Source organism: Capra hircus, chromosome 11 (assembly GCF_001704415.2).
Source record: "Capra hircus breed San Clemente chromosome 11, ASM170441v1, whole genome shotgun sequence".
NCBI lineage: Eukaryota > Metazoa > Chordata > Mammalia > Artiodactyla > Bovidae > Capra > Capra hircus.
The window spans coordinates 50,736,132-50,759,160 of NC_030818.1; positions in this window are offsets into that span (position 1 = coordinate 50,736,132).

Sequence of the window (23,029 nt, forward strand, 5' to 3'; positions counted from 1 at the left end):
GGAACCACAGGAGATATGGGTTCGATCTCTGGGTCAGGAAGATCTTCTGGAGTAGGGCAGGCAACCCACTCTAGTATTCTTGTCTGGGAAATCCCATGGACAGAGGAGCCTGGCAGGCTACAGTCCATGGGGTCTCAAAGAGTTGGACACGACTACAGTGGCTCAGCATGCACTTTACCTATGGTATGTTTCATTTCAGTCAGCACCACATAACAATGTGATAACTACCCCAAACTTCAGATGCCAGTCAAGCCCAGGTTGTTACATGTGCTTCTGACTCACTGGCTGTAAATCAGAGGTTCCCATAACCTCCTCCTTGGATCTGATTAATCTGCTCTAGGAGGTACACAGAACTCAGAGAGATATTTTATTTATTAGATTACCAGGCTTCCCCGGTGGCTCAGAGGTTAAAACATCTGCCTGGAATGAGGGAGACCCGGGTTCGATCCCTGGGTTGGGAAGACCCCCTGGAGAAGGAAATGGCAACCCACTCCAGTACTCTTGCCTGGAGAATCCCATGGAGGGATTCGCTGGTAGGCTACTAGTCCAGGGGATCGCAAAGAGTCGGACACGACTGAGCGACTTCACTTTCACTTTATTGTAAAATGGAAAGGGAAAGGGGTGTGGAGCAAGTCCTTGTCCTCTTGAAGTTCAACACTCTCTCAGTGTTACCTAATCCAAGTTCACTCTACCTGTGGCACAAGAGGCTGATGAATGGGTAACAAAGTGCTAAGGCAAGAACTTTATTTGGAGAGCCAGCTGACTGAGAAATGGCAGACTAATGTCTCAAAATAAACATCCTTTGGGGGTCTGTATGCCAGCTTCTATGATAGATCAGAGATGGGGGGAGTGTAAAGAAACAAAGTAAGACCATTAATCTTGCAAGTTACTTCTAGAATGGTAAGCCTCAAGGGGATGTATTAATTACTTCTTGCCATCTATAGGTGGACAGGGTTCTGAACAAAGGCATTTTAGTTTAAAAGTCAGGCAGAGGGGCAAGATTTCCTGAGGGAGGCCATTATTTATGATTATAATAATAAAAGGGCTTCCTAGGTGGCTCAGTGTTAGAGTCTGCTTGCTGGAGACACAAGAGACAACTAGTTCTATCCCTGAGTTGGAATAACACCCTGGAGTAGAAAATAGCAACCCACTCCAGTTTTCTTGCCTGGAAAATTCCATGGATAGAGGAGCCTGCAGTCTGTGGAATCAGAAAAAGTCAGACATGACAGGCACAGATGCACCCCATAATAACAAAAACAATGGAAAGCAAGTCAAAGAAACAGTTCCAACATGGAGTCAGAATTGAATTTTCCCTGAAACACCAACATCTCCACATGTTCAGCCACCTGGAGGCTCCTAGAGCTCTGTATTGAACTCAATATCCAGATCTTCTTACTTCCCCAGGAGGTTAGAGGTGGAAGTTGGGGAAACTGGGAATAAAATTTTAATCAACTGATTGTTTCTCCCTGAAACCACATTAGGTGAGGTTCAATCGCCATCTCATTAACATAACAAAAGATGCCTTATTACTCTCTTACTTAGGAAATTCCAAGGGTTTTAGGATTTCTGTACCAGAAATAGGGGCAAAGACCAAACAGAAATTTCTTATTATACGTCACGATAGCACATCATATAATCCATTTGAAAATAATTTTCACATCAAAATAGTTTATCTGTTAAACAATCTTGGGAAATAGCCTCTACCCCAGAGAAGGTTACTTAGAAACCATGATAAAATGAGTGAAAACAAGGCCACTTCCTAATTTTGCATAAACTCAAAATACAAGGTTACTGTGACCCTCAAAACATTCAATACCAAAATGTGACTTGTCTTTCTTTACCAGCAACAGTTTTGTCTTTGTAGTAGACAGGATTTTTAAAAATTATCCAATCATAGGATAACCCTGTATTCTGACAGCTTCTAAACTACCGAGATACCCTATTTCCTTAGACCCTTCACCAAATCATCCAACCAAACCCCAAATACTAGAATTTTCTGTTCAGTCCCTCAGTTGTGCCTGACTCTTTGTGACCCCATGGACTGAAGCATGCCAGGCTTCCCTGTTCTTCAGCTTCTCCTGGAGCTTGCTCAAAGTCATGTCAATTGAGTTGGTGATGCCATCCAACCATCTTGTCCTCTGTCATCCTCTTCTTTTCACGCCTTAAATCTTTCATTTCATAGAGGTTTCTTAGGAGGCAGTTAAGGTGGTCTGGTATTCCTATCTCTTAAAGACTTTTCCACAGCTTGTTGTGATCCACAGTCAAAGGCTTCAGCATAGTCAATGCAGCAGAAGTAGATGTTTTTCTGGAATTCTCTTGCTTTTTCGATGATCCAAGGGATGTTGGCAATTTGATCTCTGGTTATTCTGCCTTTTCTAAATCCAGTTTGAATATCTGGGAGTTCTCTCATGCACTATTCTAGAATAGGGTCTATCTAATACCTCTTCCGGAGACAATCTATGGTTTCTCATGGAGTGTGTCTTTTGCTCTCCCCCTGCCCACTACTGCAAGGAGTAATAAGCCCACCATGTTTTCATCTTCAGTGGCCTCAGCCTGCAATGGCTTGGAATGGGGCTTGGACTCCAGGACAGATTGATGCCCACTGCAGTGGTGAAAGCACCAGATCCTAGCCACTAGACCAGTGGTCAGTGACAAGGGCCTTGGCCCTTTGACTTTGTGGAAAATATTTCTCACAAAATGGAAAGTAGTGAAACAGATATTTATTAAGAGGAAAAAAAAAAAGATTACTGTATGTATGGATAGACCCATGAGCAGACTCAAAGGAGAGAAATTACTGAGTCGCACCCTCATGGCAGTTTGAATTACATTTATGGAGCATTTCTTCTGGGTTTCCTTCTGGCCATTCATTTTGATTTGCCTGGTTCACAGTCCATGTTTGGTATTTCTCAGGTTCCTCCCATGTGTGCCCAGGCATGTCTTAGCCAAGACAGAATCTATTGAAGAGGCTGTGGGTAACCTGGCATTCAGTTCAGTTCAGTTCAGTCGCTCAGTTGTGTCTGACTCTTTGTGACCCCATGAATCGCAAAGCATGACGGGAGCATGCCAGGCCTCCCTGTCCATCACCAACTCCCAGAGTTCACTCAGACTCACGTCCATCGAGTCCGTGATGCCAGCCAGCCATCTCATCCTCTGTTGTCCCCTTCTCCTCCTGCCCCCAATCTCTCCCAGCATCAGAGTCTATTCTAATGAGTCAACTATTCACATGAGGTGGCCAAAGTACTGGAGTTTCAGCTTTAGCATTGTTCCTTCCAAAGAAATGCCAGGGCTGATCTTCAGAATGGACTGGCTGGATCTCCTTGTAGTCCAAGGGACTCTCAAGAGTCTTCTCCAACACCACAGATCAAAAGCATCAATTTTTTGGTGCTCAGCCTTCTTCACAGTCCAACTCTCACATCCATACATGACCACAGGAAAAACCATAGCCTTGACTAGATGAAACTTTGTTGGCAAAGTAATGTTTCTGCTTTTTACTATGCTATCTAGGTTGGTAATAACTTTCCTTCCAAGGAGCAAGCGTCTTTTAACTTCATGGCTGCAGTCACCATCTGTAGTGGTTTTGGAGCCCTCCCAAAATAAAGTCTGACACTGTTTCCGCATTTCCCCATCTATTCCCCATGAAGTGATGGGACCAGATGCCATGATCTTCATTTTCTGAATGTTGAGCTTTAAGCCAACTTTTCACTCTCTTCCTTCACTTTCATCAAGAGGCGTTTTAGTTCTTCACTTTCTGCCATAAGGGTGGTGTCATCTACATATCTGAGATTATTGATATTTCTCCTGGCAATCTTGATTCCAGCTTGTGCTTCTTCCAGCCCAGCATTTCTCATGATGTACTCTGCATATAAATTAAATAAGCAGGGTGACAATATACAGCCTTGACATAATCCTTTTCCTATTTGGAACCAGTCTGTTGTTCCATGTTCAGTTCTAACTGTTGCTTCCTGACCTGCATATAGGTTTCTCAAGAGGCAGGTCAGGTGGGCTGGTATTCCCATCTCTTTCAGAATTTTCCACAGTTTATTTTGATCTACACAATCAAAGGCTTTGGTATAGTCAATAAAGAAGAAATATATGTTTTTCTGGAACTCTCTTGCTTTTTCCAGGATCCAGCAGATGTTGGCAATTTGACCTCTGGTTCCTCTGCCTTTTCTAAACCAACTTGAACATCTGGAAGTTCATGGTTCACATATTGCTGAAGCCTGGCTTGGAGAATTTTGAGCATTACTTTACTAGCATGTGAGATGAGTGCAATTGTCCACTAGTTTGAGCATTCTTTGGCATTGCCTTTCTTTGGGATTGGAATGAAAACTGACCATTTCCAGTTCTGTGGCCACTGCTGAGTTTTCCAAATTTCCTGGCATATTGAGTACAGCACTTTCATAGCATCATCTGTCAGGATTTGAAAAGCTCAACTGGAATTCCATCACCTCCACTAGCATTGTTCATAGTGATGCTTTCTAAGGCCCACTTGACTTTGCATTCCAGGATGTCTGGCTCTAGGTGAGTGATCACAACATTGTGACTATCTGGGTTGCGAAGATCTTTTTGTACAGTCCTTCTGTGTATTCTTGCCACCTCTTCTTAATATCTTCTGCTTCTGTTAGGTCCATACCATTTTTGTCCTTTATCGAGCCCATCTTTGCATGAAATATTCCCTTGGTATCTCTAATTTTCTTGAAGAGATCTCTAGCTTTTCTGATTCTGTTGTTTTCCTCTGTTTCTTTGCATTAATCACTGAGGAAGGCTTTCTTATCTCTTCTTGCTATTCTTTGGAATTTTACATTCAGATGCGTATATCTTTCCTTTTCTCCTTTGCTTTTCACTTCTCTTCTTTTCACAGGTATTTGTAAGGCCTCATTCAGTTCAGTTCAGTTCATTGGCTCAGTCGTGTCCTACTCTTTGCGACCCCATGAATCGCAGCATGCCAGGGCTCCCTGTCCATCACCATCTCCCAGAGTTCACTCAGACTCACATCCATGAGGTCAGTGATGCCATCCAGCCATCTCATCCTCTGTCATCCCCTTCTCCTCCTGCCCCCAATCCCTCCCAGCATCAGAACTTTTTCCAATGAGTCAACTCTTCGCATGGGGTGGCCAAAGTATTGGAGTTTCAGCTTTAGCGTCATTCCTTCCAACGAAATCCTGGGGCTGAACTCCTTCAGAATGGACTGGTTGGATCTCCTTACAGTTCAAGGGACTCTCAGGAGTCTTCTCCAACACTACAGTTCAAAAGCATCAATTCTTCAGCACTCATCCTTCTTCACAGTCCAACTCTCCCATCCATACATGACCACTGGAAAAACCATAGCCTTGACTAGCAGGACCTTGGTTGGCAAAGTAGTTAACAACAATTGCCTTTGACCTCCATGAAGCCTTTCTGTGCATGTGTGGTGGAGGAAGTCTCCTGACTTCAAAAGTGAGAAATATGTGGTCTGAGCAAGGCCTAGCCGTTTTCCTTAATTGTCCTGCCATTCTCATCTTGGAGTTTCTTTCCATGAGGAATGAATTTCCAACTGCCTTACCCCGGGTGGTGCCCATCTACCTGCTTCCTCAGTTTAACTAGCAGCTGACTCTAGAGGTAAAGAGCTGACCTGCCGTTGCAGGAGACATGAGCTTGATCTTTGGATTGGGAATATCCCCTAGAAAAGGAATAGAAACCCACTCCAGTATTCTTTCCTGGGAAATCCCATGGACAGAGAAGCCTGGTGGGCTACAGTCCGTGGGGTCACAAAGGCTCAGACATGACTGAAACAACTTAGCATGCACATGTGTATTTCTGATGGTCTTTGTTTAAAGGTAGTGACCCCGCTGTGAGACATAGCATACTTAAAATTTTGACAAGATCTTATTGAGAGATCTGATAAGATGCAAAGTAAATGCAATAGAGTACCTTGAACTTTTATATAGGAGAAGATGGATTTACATGATCTTCCCTGGGCTCATTCTCTCCCTTTTTTTTCAAGCTTCTCTATGGGTTCAAGGGCATTTTCACTTTTCTTACCTTGTTGTCCCTTCATGGTTAACCTCCACACACATTCTGAAACCATTATATACAATTCCATATTTGAGAATCTCAGTAAAATTAAGTCTATGATTTCAAAGAAAACTGGATGAGATTTATACCTTATACCACTTGTTGCCTTTCATGTTCTCTAAAATAAGACCTTGAGATGAGGAGTCACATGCCAACGATTTATTATAGAATTGCTCCCAGGAGAAATTTCTAAGACAGTGAAGGAGAAGGAAGGGAGGAAGTCAAGCAAGGATGCAATTACACGCAAAATCCCAGCATCAGCCTTCACTACAAGGAGCCCTGAAGTGTAAATTACACCTTAGACTTTGTATCAATTTGAGGCAAAGATCTGGGCATTCATACTCAATTTTAATTAGTAGTTTGACTGCTGGCAGCTCTAGAGGCACAAAAGTTTGCAGGCACTTCCAGTTCTAATAGCTGGGGGAAACTATATACAGAAGTCACAAATGGGGGTAATTCGAAACAGAAGAGGCATAAGAGTCACAAAATGGTCAAAGATATCCAAGGGAATTTGATGAAACATCTCCATTTTTAATCCTTGTCTTCCATGTTTACTTCTTACCACTGGACTGACCTTCCTAACAATGATGGCAATGGATATATCTATTTGCTTTGGAGGAAACTTTGTAGGGATATTGTGTGGAACACTTGCTCAAACAGCAGCAACAAAAAACAATCTTACACAGCAGGACTTTAGTCTGTTTTCTGAAATTCATTTTAATTTAATGTTCCTGAAATTCTTCATTTTAAATATCATCCCATGAGGAGCATTTTATGGTAAATTCAGATTTCCCCATAACAAATTCAGTTTTGTTTCCTTTTTCATTCTTCCTCAGGGAGTGTTCAAGAATGTGTGGGGCTAGCCTTACCATCTGTCACATTTATATAGATACACTAAGCATATACCACATAGCCTAGCACTGTGTAGATCTTAAGTATATAGTAGTTATTTTCATGATTGTTTCATTCTAAAATCCTCTACTAATAGGAAGTTAAATGATAGGGGAGGGAGTCACCTCTTTTTGGCTGTTATCAACCAGTTATCCACTATTGTTTATGTCCTCCCGAGACCTGAAAGATGTGTTGGCCACAGCCATGTGACAGGGCCATCTGTAACTTGTGTTTTTTGGGACCAGAATATTTTCTTCCCCTATATTTATCCAGTATGACTGCAAAGGCTCAGTAACAAGCGCATGTCTTTCTGTGACTTTGTGCAGGGGAGATTTCCAGAAATCTTTGTGACTCTTGGAGGCAGCAAAGGGAGGGTGGATAAACTGCCAAGACTTCCTTTCCATCATAATGAGCACTAATTGAATGTCTTGTTTGAAAAATATGTGAAACTACAAAGACATCATCACTCAGATGATGTGGGCTGCAGCCTGGCCAGATGCAGTCCTGTGTCTTAGACATGATGTCATAAGCCAGTAAAGATGTTTTACATATTTTAAAATATCGGATTTGCTTGAAGTGGTCAAGTATTACAGGACTTTTACTGGACCATCCTTTATGAAAATGATGAAATGCCTCTGTCCTCAACCCTCTTCAATTTGGGGCCTCTTTCCCCTCCAGGTCCTCATTTGAGTATTTGCTTTCCAAAAGTGCTTTCATTTTCTGTTTGCTCAACTTGATTGTTCATTGTATGCTAACTCACTAGGTCCAAGGGTCAAGAAAAAGGGAGAGGCAGGGACTACCCTATGGGACCTATCCTAAGAATATTCAGCCACTTGGAACATGGTCAGAAATAGATTTCACAGTAAGCTGCATAATTTTACAAAATCCTTTGATGAGAACAAGATGGAATTTTGGTGGTATTTTGATGGAATTACAGCCAGGGTCTTTATGATTACCCTATTAATTACCCCAGCCCCTCTTGTTCAGTTGAGAGAAATCAAAGCACATAAAGGAGCAACAACAACAAAAAGAACAAACAGCATGAGAATATATATACTTGCAGTATACTGAAAAATATTTAGTGATCTCCAATGCAAGACTGTTTGGCAAAACATGGATTCAAAGAATGTAGCCTCAATTCTTTATAAAAGAAATGTCCTGGGATTGAATCAATCAAGTTATCTTCTCTGTTCAGGTAAGGTTTGAGAAGGGGCATTATCAGATACAGTTCTAGAATGGGAAGAGAGCTAAAGGTTTTTCTTATCTGACTTGCTGTTTTTGTTTTTATTTCACTCCATCAGACAGCCTATCACAAAATCAAGCAACAATATTTGTGTCCTGATCCACCTCTATAAGACCAACCCCCCTCCCCCTCCTTTCTTTGTTTTCTTTTGTTGTGTGTGCTCAGTGGTGTCTGACTCTTTGTGACCCCATGAACCCCAGCTTTGTTGCCCTATAAAGTTTCTGTGCTGATTAAAGGAGTTATTGCATGTGCCCCATTTAGAATAGTGTCTTACACAAAGTACAACGTAAGACTTATCTATCATTATTAGCACATTTATTTAAACAAAAAGAATCAAAGAGAATGTGCCTTTAAGTAATAGTAACTTTGAACGTAGTGAGTTCCTGCTTGAGGAAGAGAGAGGAAGGAAGTGATAGAGGTAGAATTAGACTGAACACACACACACACACACACACACACACACACACACACACACACACACAACAAACTACGGATAGGATCCAGCATTCTAATTTCCCAAAACTGAAAGGCCAACTGAAAGGCCAGGGAGCTGGAATTTGCCCCAGAACCAAGGCAGAGAACTGGGGAATAGCATGAGCAAATTCTACAACTCACTTAAAGGTACATTCCTTCAAAAGTTCATTATGCCAGTTAGAATTACTTTCAGACTCATCAGTGAAAATCTAGTTAAAATCTCTAACATTAAGGAGTTTTTCTTTCATTGAAAGTAGACGTTGCTTTTTTTAAACACTACCACCATTTGGATATGAAAGAGGAATTTAAAATATATTATTATTTCTCTTTTCAAAATGATGTTGTGAATGAACAATGATACAGAATTTTAATTTTCTTTCTTTGATTTCTAATACTTTAAAATAATATTTTTATGTGTCTGTTGGTTGTTTTTCATCTCCCTCCCTCACTTAGGAGAGGAATTGCTTGCTCATGACCTTTAATGATTTTTATGCTGAGAGTTATTTCCTGTTATGGAATTGTATCTACATGTGTTGAACATTAGGAATGTTATACATTACTTTCCAGCTTCCAGGGAAAAGTTGCATTCTGGGTAGTAGAGTTCATGTTACTGAAATTAATTGATTCATTGCTTTACCCCTGTCTTCATTCTTTTGGTCCCAGGTTCCTGTGTTGTGGCATTGTGGACACTTGGACATTTCTGTTTCATTGTGAGCACTGATAGTTTTTGTTCACTTCAGGCTCTATTATTCTCTCTCTTTCTTCCTCTACCCTTCTCCCACAATATTCCTTCCCCTTTTTCTCTCTCTCTTTGGTGAGGATTCATTTCTCAGTGTCTTTCCTGCCACTTTTATTTGTAGAGTCTATTCTTTCTCATGTTTGTAGATGAGATTGTCTTTGCTAATGTCAAGAATCATCTCTTTGAACTTCCCTGTTCAAAGCAAAACTCTCCATCCAAGGGTGTAGTAGAGTCCCTGAAGTAATTCATAAGACAAAGGAATTGGGAGGGGTGAAGGCTCCCTGCTGGGTAGAAGGCCTTTAGAAGGACACATACTTTGCAAAAGAGAAAGGAAGAGAGATGTGTTTTTAAAGTCATGTTCTTGAGTAGGATAGACCACTGACTAAAACAATTCTATTTACATTCCTGGCCCCAAACATAGATGTTAAAGATGATGTACAGACAAGCAGAGAAGCTAGAAATATGAGTGAGGACATGTAGAATTGGTAAAGGTGAATAATTCCTAGAGCAATGCCAATATGCTTTTTAAATTATTTATAGATTTATTGACATCAGCTCATGTTCTCTTCTTCAAGAATATAAATATGGGAATCGGCTAAGCCTGAAGCAGAGGCAAACATTTCATATATACTGATAATTGAGTCAATAAGTTTTCCTTCAACACACATGATGCCAAAGCCCCTGGACAGCTTCTAGGGAGCAAACAAAGAGGAAGGGAACTGAATTTCTGTTCTCATGCTTAAAGAATAAAAAAGAATGTTTGGGGCACTAAGAAATAGAATATATTTCAAAATCTAACTATTAGTAGTCAATTGAACATTTAGAAGTTTTACCTTATATATTCTCTTCACTATTCTTTGGGGAAGTAAGATTTGGAAAGATCTTTTTATTGAGCATCACTTGGGGAGAAACACCGTCTTCAAAAAACACAAGAGAAGACTCTACACATGGACATCACCAGATGGGCAACACTGAAATCAGATTGATTATATTCTTTGCAGCCAACTCTACAGAGTCAGCAAAAACAATACTGGGAGTTGACTGTGGCTCAGATCATGAACTCCTTATTGCCAAATTCAGACTTAAATTGAAGAAAGTGAGGAAAACCACTAGACCATTCAGGTATGACCTAAATCAAATCCCTAACGATTATACAGTATAAGTGAGAAATAGATTTAAGGGACTATATCTGATAGACAGAGAGCTTGATGAACTATGGACGGAGGTTCATGATATTGTACAGGAGACAGGGAGAAAGACCATCCCCAAGAAATAGAAATGGAAAAAAGGCAAAATGGCTGTCTGAGGAGGCCTTACAAATAGCTGTGAAAAGAAGAGATGTGAAAAGCAAAGGAGAAAAGGAAAGATATACCCATTGGAATGCAGAGTTCCAAAGAATAGCAAGGAGAGATAAGAAAGCCTTCCTCAGTGAGCAATGCAAACAAATAGAGGAAAACAATAGCATGGGAAAGACTAGAGATCTCCTTAAGAAAATTAGAGGTGCCAAGGGAACATTTCATGCAAAGATGAGTTCAAAAAAGGACAGAAATCATATGGACCTAGAAGAAGCAGAAGATATTAAGACGAGGTGGCAAGAATACACAGGACTGTACAAGAACGATCTTCACAACCCAGCTAATCGCGATGGTGTGATCACTCACCTAGAGCCAGACATTCTGGAATGCGAGGTCAAGTGGGCCTTAGAAAGCATCATTATGAACAATGCTAGTGGAGGTGATGGAATTCCAGTTGAGCTATTTCAAATCCTGAAAGATGATGCTATGAAAGTGCTGCACTCAATATGCCAGCAAATTTGGAAAACTCAGCAGTGGCCACAGAACTGGAAAAGGTCAGTTTTCATTTCAACCCCAAAGAAAGGCAATGCCAAAGAATGCTCAAACTAGTGGACAATTGCACTTATCTCACATGCTAGTAAAGTAATGCTCAAAATTCTCCAAGCCAGGCTTCAGCAATACATGAACCATGAACTTCCAGATGTTCAAGCTGGTTTTATAAAAGGCAGAGAAACCAGAGATCAAATTGCCAACCTCCGCTAGATCATGGAAAAAGCAAGAGAATTCTAGAAAAACATTTATTTCTGCTTTATTGACTATGTTAAAGCCTTTGACTGTGTGGTTCACAATAAACTGTGGAAAATAAACCTGTATGCAGGTCAGGAAGCAACAGTTAAAACTGGACATGGAACAACAGACTGGTTGCAAATAGGAAAAGGAGTACGTCAAGGCTGTATATTGTCACCCTGTTTATTTAACTTATATGCAGAGTACATCATGAGAAATGCTGGGCTGGAAGAAGCACAAGTTGGAATCTAGATTGCCAGGAGAAATATCAATAACCTCAGATATGCAGATAACACAACCCTCATGGCAGAAAGTGAAGAAGAACTAAAGAGCCTCTTGATGAAAGTGAAGGAGGAGAGTGAAAAAGTTGGCTTAAAGTTCAACATTCAGAAAACGAAGATCATAGCATCCGGTCCATCATTTCATGGCAAATAGATGGTGAAACAGTGGAAATAGTATCAGACTTTATATTTTGGGGCTCCAAAATCACCGCAGATGGAGATGGCAGCCATGAAACTAAAAGATACTTACTCCTTGGAAGAAATTTATGACCAACCTAGACAGCATATTCAAAAGCAGAGACATTACTTTGCCAACAAAGGTTCATCTAGTCAAGGCTGTGGTTTTTCCAGTGGTCATGTGTGGATGTGAGAGTTGGACTGTGAAGAAAGCTGAGCGCCAAAGAATTGATGATTTTGAACTGTGGTGTTGGAGCAGCCTCTTGAGAGTCCCTTGGACTGCAAAGAGATCCAACCAGTCCATCTTAAAGAATATCTGTTCTGGGTGTTCATTAGAAGGACTGATGATGAAGCTGAAGCTCCTGAACTTTGGCCACCTGATGCGAAGAGCTGACTCATTTGAAAAGACCCTGATGCTGGGAAAAACTGAGGGCAAGAGGAAAAGGGGAGGACAGAGGATGATATGGTTAGATGGCATCACCAACTCTACTGATATGAGTTTGGGTAAACTCTGGGAGTTGGTGATATACAGTGAGGCCTGTCGTGCTGCGGTTCATGGGGTTGCAAGAGCTGGACACAACTCAGCGACTGAACTGAGCTGAACTGAGGAGAAATATGATTCCTTCTTATTTCATTTTTATGACACTTAGTTATTCTACTGTCAAATATGACACATAGAATGAAGAAGAAATGAAAGTAATTAGTGGTGGCAGGGTCAGTGACTAGCAAAACAGGAAAAACATAGGTGTGGAAATATTGAAACTTAAAGGTCAAAATAAGATTATTATTCATTTGTTATTTGTGGAGTACCTACTAGGTTTCATGCAAACACATTTTAAGCTTGGCCTTAGGAAAGTTCTACGTGAAACTTGATGAAAATATGCAGACATGTATTTTTCCAGAAATATTAGACACATAAGAGAATGTGGCTGGTATGGAGATGAAAAGTGAAAGTGTGAGTGTTAGTCAGTCATCTCCTACTCTTTGGGACCCTATGGACTGTTACCCAGCAGGTTCCTCTGTCCATGGAATTCTTCAGGAAAAAATACTGGGATGGGTTACCATGTCCTCCTCCAGGGGATCTTCCCAACCCAGGGACTGAACGTGGGTCTCCTGCATTGCAGGTAGATTCTTTATGTCTAAGCTATGAGGGAGATGAAGAGGAGTGCAACTATTAAGTAGATTAAAATCTATAGAATTTAGATTTTTCTGCATTAAGGGGCTAACACTCATGGAGATATCTAGGATGAGGTTGATATTAAAGAAAAAGAAATGTGTTACAATGTAAAATGGGTCCAGAAATTTTGGTAAGAGCCTTGCTTGGCAAGTGATTTTGTTTGGTCTGGCTTATCCTGGGTTGCTTGTGGATAGAACAACTTCTATTGTGGTCTGGCTTAGAGGCAGCATGCAGCTTCTGACATTTCGCCCCATGCCAGGCCTTTATGAAATGATGGAGAGTGGTTCCTGGATGATAGATGTTGCTGCTGTACTAGGGGAAATCGTCAGGATCTTAGAGAGATGCTTAGCAGATAACAGACATTTGTTCCAGGGTACACTGACACTGCAGGGAAAGCAAGCAGCAATTTATCTGGTGGTTGAGCAGGATTTGACAATGCTGACTTAAGGGACAGAGCAAGACAACAGTCCCAGGACCATGGAGATTATCAGAAAACCTGGAGAAGTAGCAATTCTTTCCTTTGCTACTGGCCATATTAAGGGTTGAAGATTTTCCAATCAGTTAGAAATTACATGATGAACTGACTGTGATGTGAGCAAAGAGATGATACTAACCCCCTACTACTCTTTCTGGTACAGATTAGAGTTTAATAAATATAGTTTAAATTTTTCTTATTTTGGTTTTATTTTATTCTAATAAAATACTATTTAATAAGTACTGTTGAGTGAATTTTTCTGACCTGCTACTTTGCTTGAAGATTTTCCAAGTCTCTGTTAATCTTATTTGACAATTGTTTGTATTTCTTTTCTCACTTTGCATCACAAATGACACATCTGTGAATGGCCACATTGCCATGTAATAAGCTTCAGCTTAAGACAAGCTTTGTGACTAATGTTAATATCAAGCCAAGAGGTTCCAGGTGTTCATTTGAAATAATCTGGCTGCATACCTGTGTGTCATCAGTGTGGAGTGACCCTAATCCATTAATAAATCATGAGCCAATCTTAAGAAGGAGATGTGAATTCCTCAGTACAAAGGGTAAGACATTTAACTCATAAAGCCCATCTGGTGTCACAGATGAAATTTGGGGTTTCAGTTTATCAGCCAAGAGCATCTGCCAAAACCTTTTAAATAAAACAAGAATTGTGATCATCTTTTGTAGTTCCAAACTGATTCACCAATGATGGATTTAGGGTTTACATCAATTGCCATTTTAGAACATACTTTTCTTTAAAGTACATAGATTTGAATTGTATCATTTGCAACTGGAACTAAGCATCTTGAAGAAACACAAGGATTTTCATATCATATAAAATCTAATCTTAACATATTCCCTGTCTACTTCCCATTATTAGTTTTTATTTTCCTATTTTTATTGATAAAAGACTAAGTGAAATTTGGCGCTACCCAGGTGGTACTGGCAGTAAAGAACGTGCCTGTCAATGCAGCATATATAAGAGACAGGGATTCTACCCCTAGCACTGGGAGACGCCTTGGAGGAGGGAATGGCAACCCACTTCAGTATTCTTATCTGGATTATTCCCATGGACAGAGGAGTCTGGTGGCTACAGTATTTAGGGTCACAAAGAGTTGAAAATGACTGAAGTGACTTAGCACAGCACACAAGAGAAATTTAGTTCATGTTTGTAATCTATGTTTGCTTTCTGGATTGCCTAGACATACTTCAAACACTACAAATAAGAGTAAAACAATGTATGTTATGAGTGAAAAATGCTCAAGTATTTCCCTACTGTCTGCTAATTTTCACCAGATATATACTGATATTTCTCTGAATTGTTTACCAGGAGAAAGATCCCAAACCCTCATAATTCTAGTCATTCTTCACAAAATGTGACTGGTGATAGAAGCAAGGTCAGATGCTGTAAAGAGCAATATTGCATAGGAACTTGGAATGTTAGGTCCATGAATCAAGGCAAATTGGAAGTGGTCAAATAGGAGATGACAAGTGAACGTCGACATTCTAGGAATCAGCGAACTAAAATGGACTGGAATGGGTGAATTTAACTCAGATGATCATTATATCTACTACTGTGGGCAGGAATCCCTTAGAAGAAATGGAGTAATCATCATGGTCAACAAAAGAGTCCAAAATTCAGTACTTGGATGCAATCTCAAAAAAGACAGAATGATCTCTGTTCATTTCCAAGGTAAACCTTTCAATATCACAGTAATCCAAGCCTATGTCCCAATCAGTAACACTGAAGAAGCTGAAGTTGAATGGTTCTATGAAGACCTACAAGATCTTTTAGAACCAGCACCCCCTAAAAATGTCTTTTTCATTATAGGGGACTGGAATGCAAAAGTAGGAAGTCAAGAAACACCTGGGGTAACAGGGAAATTTGGCCTTGGAATAAGGAATGAAGCAAGGCAAAGAGTGATAGAGTTTTGCCAAGAGAACACACTGGTCATAGCAAACACGCTCTTCCAACAACACAAGAAAAGACTACACATGGACATCACCAGATGGTCAGCACCGAAATCAGATTGATTATATTCTTTGCAGCCAAAGATGGAGAAGCTCTAAACAATCAGCAAAAACAAGAGCTGACTGTGGCTCAGATCATGAGCTCCTTATTACAAAATTGAGACTTAAATTGAAGAAAGTGGGGAAAACCACTAGACCATTCAAATATGACCTAAATCAAATCCCTTATGATTATAGAGTGGAAATGAGAAATAGATTTAAGAGATTAGATCTGATAGAGAGCTTGAAGAACTATGGATGGAGGTTTGTGACACTGTACAGGAGACAGGGATTAAGACCATCCCCATGGAAAAGAAATGCAAAACAGCAAAATGGCTGTCTGAGGAGGCCTTACAAATAGCTGTGAAAAGAAGTGAAGTGAAAAGCAGAGGAGAAAAGGAAAGATATTCCCATCTGAATGCAGAGTTCCAAAGAAAAGCAAGGATAGATAAAACAGCCTTTCTCAGGAATCCATGCAAAAAAAATAGAGGAAAACAATAGCATGGGAAAGACTAGAGATTTGTTCAAGAAAATTAGAGATACCAAGGGAACACTTCATGCAAAGGTGGGCTCAAAAAAAGGCAGAAATGGTTTGGACCTAACAGAAGCAGAAGATATTAAGAAGAGGTGGCAAGAATACACAAAAGAACTATACAAAAAAGATCTTCATGACCCAGATAATCACAATGGTGTGATCACTCACCTAGAGCCAGACATACTGTAATGTGAAGTCAAGTGGGCCTCAGAAAGCATCACTCTGAACAAAGCTAGTAGAGGTGGTAAAATTCCAGTTGAGCTATTTCAAATCCTGAAAGATGATACTGTGAAAGTGCTGCACTCAAAATGCCAGCAAATTTGGAAAACTCAGCAGTAGCCACAGGACTGGAAAAGGTCAATTTTCATTCCAATCACAAAGAAAGGCAATGCCAAAGAATGCTCAAACTACTGCACAGTTGCACTCATCTCACATGCTAGTAAAGTAATGCTCAAAATACTCCAAGTCAGGCCTCAGCAATATGTGAACGGTTAACTTCCAGATGTTCAAGCTGGTTTTAGAAAAGGCAGAGGACCAGAGATCAAATTGCCAACATCTGCTGAATCATCGCAAAGCAAGAGAGTTCCAGAAAAACATCTATTTCTCCTTTATTGACTATGCCAAAGCCTTTGACTGTGTGGATCAAAACAAATTGTGGAAAATTCTTAAAAGTACCTGACCATCTGACATGTCTCTTGAGAAACCTGTATACAGGTCAGGAAGCAACAGTTAGAGCTAGACATGGAACAATAGACTGGTTCCAAATAGGAAAAGGCTGTATATAGTCACCTTGCTTTTGTAACTTATATGCAGAGTACATCATGAGAAATGCTGGGCTGGAAGAAACACAAGCTGGAATCAAGATTGTTGGGAGAAATATCAATAACCTCAGCTATGCAGATGACACCACCATTATGGTAGAAAGTGAAGAAGAACTAAAGAGCCTCTTAATGAAAGTGAAGGAGGAGAGTGAAAAAGTTGGCTTAAAGCTCAACATTCAGAAAATGAAGATCATGGCATCCAGTCCATCACTTCATGGCAAATAGATGGTGAAACTGTGGAAACAGTGTCAGACTTTGTTTTTGGGGGCTACAAAATCACTGCAGATGGTGATTGAAGTCATGAAATTAAAAGATGTTTACCCCTTGGAAGGAAAGTTATGACCAATGTAGATAGCATATTCAAAAGCAGAGACATCACTTTGCCAACAAAGGTCAGTCTAGTCAAGGCTATGGTTTTTCCAGTGGTCATGTATGGATGTGAGATACAGACTATAAAGAAAGTTGAGCACCAAAGAACTGATGCTTTTGAACTGTGGTGTTGGAGAAGACCCCTGAGAGTCCCTTAGACTGCAAGGAGATCCAACTAATCCATCCTAAAGGAGATCAGTCCTGGGTGTTCATTGGAAGGACTGATGTTGAAGCTGAAACTCCAATACTTTTGCCACTTCATGGGAAGAGTTTACTCATTGGAAAAGACCCTAATGCTGGGAGGGATGGGGGCAGGTGAAGAAGGGGACGACACAGGATGAGATGGCTAGATGGCATCCCCAACTTGATGGACATGAGTTTGAGTAAACTCCGGGAGATGGTGATGGACAGGGAGGCTTGGTGTGCTGTGCTTCATGGGCTCGCAAAGAGTCAGACACGACTGAGCCACTGAACTGAACTTCACAAAATGAATCCATGTTATTGGACCCAATACTCCCACTAATGCATCTTAAGGCCTATATTTTCATCTATGGTGGTCACATCTTATGGAACTTAAAATAAACAAAAAATTAGGTTTCTATTATTATTCACTTTTTATATGATTTTCATATTTCCCTGAATCTATCAAAGGATGAAATACCTTGTTATCACTGCATCCCACTTCTTTTTATCTTCTCATGGAATGCTTTGATAATTTAATAAATATCCCCAAGGAGCCTCCATAAGTACTACGATAATCTGGCAAGTCACTATTTTATCACAAAGAATCAGTGATAAATTTCTATTCCTATGTACATTTAACCAGGTGCTTTCAAGGGGGTTGGTTTACACTTTGGCTCAAATGACTATGTGTTCTCCCAAGGAATATATCAATTCAATGAAATTAAATTAAAACACACATACACACACAAGGTAAGACTTCTGTGGAATGGATAGCATTCTAAAAGAGATATGATAATCAATACCAATGAAATTGTTTACCCAAGAGGCCCAGTCAGACATAAATTGACAATTTCTCCTTCCAAAGTTGTTATATGGTAATTATCAAGTTCATAGCTGCCTGGCATATAGAAAACACACAATAGCTATTGCATAAATGGATAAAATGAATGAACAAATATTGAAATCTTGCTGTCTCTAAATCTGCTTCCTGAAGATTTATAAAGAGCATGCATGTTTCCTCTGTGTACTGACTTAGTTGGTTACAATGCCTGCAATACCCAAATACATCTGGTAAGTATTTGCATTTACTCATGATAATATACGGGGGGATTCATTTGAAAAAGTACTAGCATTGGGACCAGTGCCTTATAAGAAGGCTGAGGATGTAGAGAAGCCAGAAGGGGAAATGATTTCCAGCTATCAAGGTATCTCTGTCACATGTTTCTACCCTACCCTCTTGGAAGTATGAGTTTGTGATTACTAAAAATGTTATGGCTATAGAGGAGGAAAACAAAGATCGTTTTTAAGAGAGCACAGATCTTAGCAAAAACCCATAATGAAAACAAGAAATCTTGAAAACATTTCATAGAATACAAAATAAATGGAACACTGAGACTGCAGTGATGCCTGCCTGAAATGAATTGCAAGGTACTCCCTTAGCATTGGGGACTTGGTTTACAAACTGAGCCAATGTGTCCTTTCATTAAAATTCAAATAAAATTTCAATTGAGGACTGAAGGATCAAATTACTTACTCTTCTCAAACTCCCTGCTCATCATTATTTAAACGTGGATGCTTAATTTTTCAGTGAGAGAAAATGAATTAGACACTTGACTCCAACTCCTCTACGGATAAAATTGGGTAGATTTTAAAGGAATATGATGTTGAACAATCTAAACCATCATTATCTTCATCTTCAATATTATCATTAACATTGACTAGCATTTACTGTGTGACTGCAACCTCTAAAATCCTTACATGAGTCATCTCATTGAACCCTTCCAAAGCTGGAAGAGGGGAAGGCTATTATTCTCACTTTAAGATGAGAAATCTGAGGCTGAAGGAGATTAAATAATTTTTATAAAGCCTCAGTGCTCTGTACTTTGTGTTGGCATCTGTGCTGGTCAGGTCAGGATTTAAAACTGGCAATCTAGGGAAGAAGGAGTGTATGTGAGGAGCTCAGCTAAGCTGAGGACAGCTAAAATGCCAGATATGGAGTAACCATTTAAGCAAAAGCCAAATTGGAACTAACAGTCAAGACTTTAATCATTTACCATGATAGTAGAAGCAATAAGCTAAGCCCCAGGAAGTACTAACTATCCTGTTTCGTTTTCCCCCAAAGAATAGTGTAGTGGATCAACACAGATGTGGTTTGCCTCACTGTTGATGAGACCTGGAACAATAGTTTTACTGTCCGCTCCCTGGGGCTGGGTGCAGAGCCAGGGGAAAGAGCCAGGAATGGAAAAGTACTGAGTACTGAGTCAGAGTGAGGAAAAGCATCTTCAAGTTCCCCTCTGCCTTCCCACTTCCTTAGGAAGCCTTTAGCAGGGGCACTTAAGGAGCCTACTACCCAAGAGAAGGGAATGGCAACCCACTCTAGTATTCTTGCCTGGAGAATTCCAAGAACAGAGGATCTGGGAGGGCTATGGGTTTGCAAAGAGTCAGACAGGACTGAGCAACTAGTGCTTTCACTTTTTTCAAAATAGATAAGCTTTGGAATGCAGGCTCCTGGGGTCTTATTCCTTGACTATAACTCCCCTTAGAGACTATCATGCATTAATCACGCACCAAGACTGGTGTAGGGAGCTCAGCTTTCCCCCATCAAGTAGAGCCTTTGCAATTGCCAATGGTGGGACCTGAAAAATCACATATAATGTTTGAGTCTGGGCTGAACTCCTCATTATGCAAACCTGCTCTGTAGAGGTCAGCTATGCATGCTCTCTGTTATTCTGTAACGACTTACTCTTCATTCTATTTTGAAAAATCTATCTGTAAGTGTGCCACTGTGATTGATAGAATTTTGTTCTCCAGTGTGTTGGGTTAGAAAAAAATTAAATTACTAAACTAGATTTCTGACTAAACGTAGGAAATGACAGTAGCATGAAAATTCATAAATTTACAAGATGAAATAGAATGGCAGGGAAGAATAGTAATGAACAGGATATAACACAACACTGGAGGATGGAAAAATGATGGAAGATTAGAAGAGAGGGAACCAACAGCACAAGTTGGCACTGAAAAGTATGATAGTTGCACATAAGGATCCAATAAAGACTTCAAAATGGGAAGCTTCAGTACCATAGAAAGTGCTTCTGATTAAAATGGCTAAAACAGTAAGTTGTTTGACAGGTCTACCCAAGCACAGTCAAATGATTACCCCTCTTATGAGAAGACAAGTGGCATCATTTGTGGACAAGTTAAATCTAAAGGTCTCTGGTCCACTAGACACAGGAGAAGTTGTGGGTAAGATGTGGGAATGAAGACGGAGGGGGGAGTCAGGTGAACACTGGGTGTAGGGAAACCCAGCCACATTTTCCATCCGTCTCTCATGAGACAGGTGACAATGCTCCAGGCAGAAGACTGGAGGATTCCTCTAGAGAAACTGGCATGGTGGTTTAATCATTATGCCGTGTCCGACTCTTGGGACCCCATGGACGGTATAGCCTGCCAGGCTCCTCTGTCCATGGGATTCTCCAGGCCAGAACACTAGAGTGGGTTGCCATTTCTTTCTCCAGTGAATCTTCCCAACCCAGGAATGTAACCTGGGTCTCCTGCACTGCAGGCAGATTCTTTACTGACTGATCTATGAGGAAAGTCCTCGGTAGCTCAGTGGGTAGAGAAACTGACAATTGTCGGTAAAACAAAGAAAATTCAGTTTTCTGCCTGATATTCCAACAATGAAGCCCAAAAGATTTTCATGCCCGCATGACTTTCAATCAACTTTTTATATATGACTGGAAAGTCAAGGGACGCTGACATTTAAAAAAATCCTCCAGTATGAAAGATGTGTGCTAAGTCACTTCAGTCATGTCCAGCTCTTTGTGACCCCATGGACTGTAGCCCACCAGGAGATCTTCCCAACCCAGGGATTGAAAGCACATCTCTTACATCTCCTGTATTGGCAGGCGGGTTCTTTACCACTAGTGCCACCTATAAAAGATAGACAAAGAAATAAACAAGAATCAGGAAGGGAAACAAAATATCCTATAATCAATATCTTTATAGGCACAAAAGAAGATCAATCATCTGTTTAGAATAAAGATACTGGAAAACATGACTAATTAGAAATAGTACATACGTTTTAAAAATGAACATGTTAGTTTAGATTATATAGACCCATATGTGAAAGAGCACTCCAAGAGGACAGAGAACAGAAGACAATGCTTTCAAACTTCCAAGAGATTTTTTTTTTTAAACTTACACTACTGTACCAAGTCAAGAGAACTATAAATCAAGACCAAGAAAAGGGAAGAATAAGGGACTAGTGAATCCAACACAGAAGAATGTAGGGTGGTCCTTGGGCAACAGCTGTTCATTAGACCAGGAGAACACTAAAGTGATGAAGAGCAAAATATACCTGTGTGGAATGGAGGGCTGAGAGATTATCCCTGGGGGATGAGAGAGGGTGAGAAAATATCTTTGATGTTTTTGAGCCTTTAGAAAGATTCTTCACTTCAGTTCAGTTCAGTTGCTCAGTTGTGTCCGACTCTTTGCGACCCCATGAACTGCAGCACACCAGGCCTCCCTGTTCATCACCAGCTCCTGGAGTTCCCCCAAACTCATGTCCATTGAGTTGGTGATGCCATCCAAACATCTCATCCTCTGTTGTCCCCTTTTCCTCCTGCCCTCAGTCTTTCCCAGAATCAGGGTCTTTTCAAATGAGTCAGCTTTTTGCATCAGGTGACCAAAGTACTGAAGCTTCAGCTTCAACATCAGTCCTTCCAATGAACACCCAGAACTGATCTCCTTTAGGATGGACTGGTTGGATCTCCGTGCAGTCCAAGGGACTCTCAAGAGTCTTCTGCAACACCACAGTTCAAAAGCATCAATTCTTCGGTGCTCAGCTTTCTTTATAGTCCAACTCTCACATCCATACATGACTACTGGAAAAACCATAGCCTTGACTAGATGGACCTTTGTTGGCAAAGTAATGTCTCTGCTTTTTAATATGCTGTCTAGGTTGGTCATAACTTTCCTTCCAAGGAGTAAGCATCTTTTAATTTCATGGCTGCAGTCACCATCTGCAGTGATTTCGGAGCCCCCAAAAATAAAGTCTGACACTGTTTCTACAGTTTTGCATCTATTTGCCATGAAGTGACGGGACCACATGCCATGATCTTCGTTTTCTGAATGTTGAGCTTTAAGCTAACTTTTTCACTCTCCTTTTTCACTTTCATCAAGAGGCTCTTTAGTTCCTCTTCACTTTCTGCCATAAGGGTGGTGTCATCTGCATATCTGAGGTTATAGATATTTCTCCCAGCAATCTTGATTCCAGCTTGTGCATTTCTTATGATGTACTCTGCATATAAGTTAATAAGCAGGGTGACAATATACAGCCTTGATGTACTCTTTTTCCTATTCGGAACCAGTCTGTTCTTCCATGTCCAGTTCTAACTGTTGCTTCCTGACCTGCATGCAGGTTTCTCAAGAGGCAGGTCAGGTGGTCTAGTATTCCCATCTCTTTCAGAATTTTCCACAGTTTGTTGTGATCCACACAGTCAAAGTCTTTGGCACAGTCA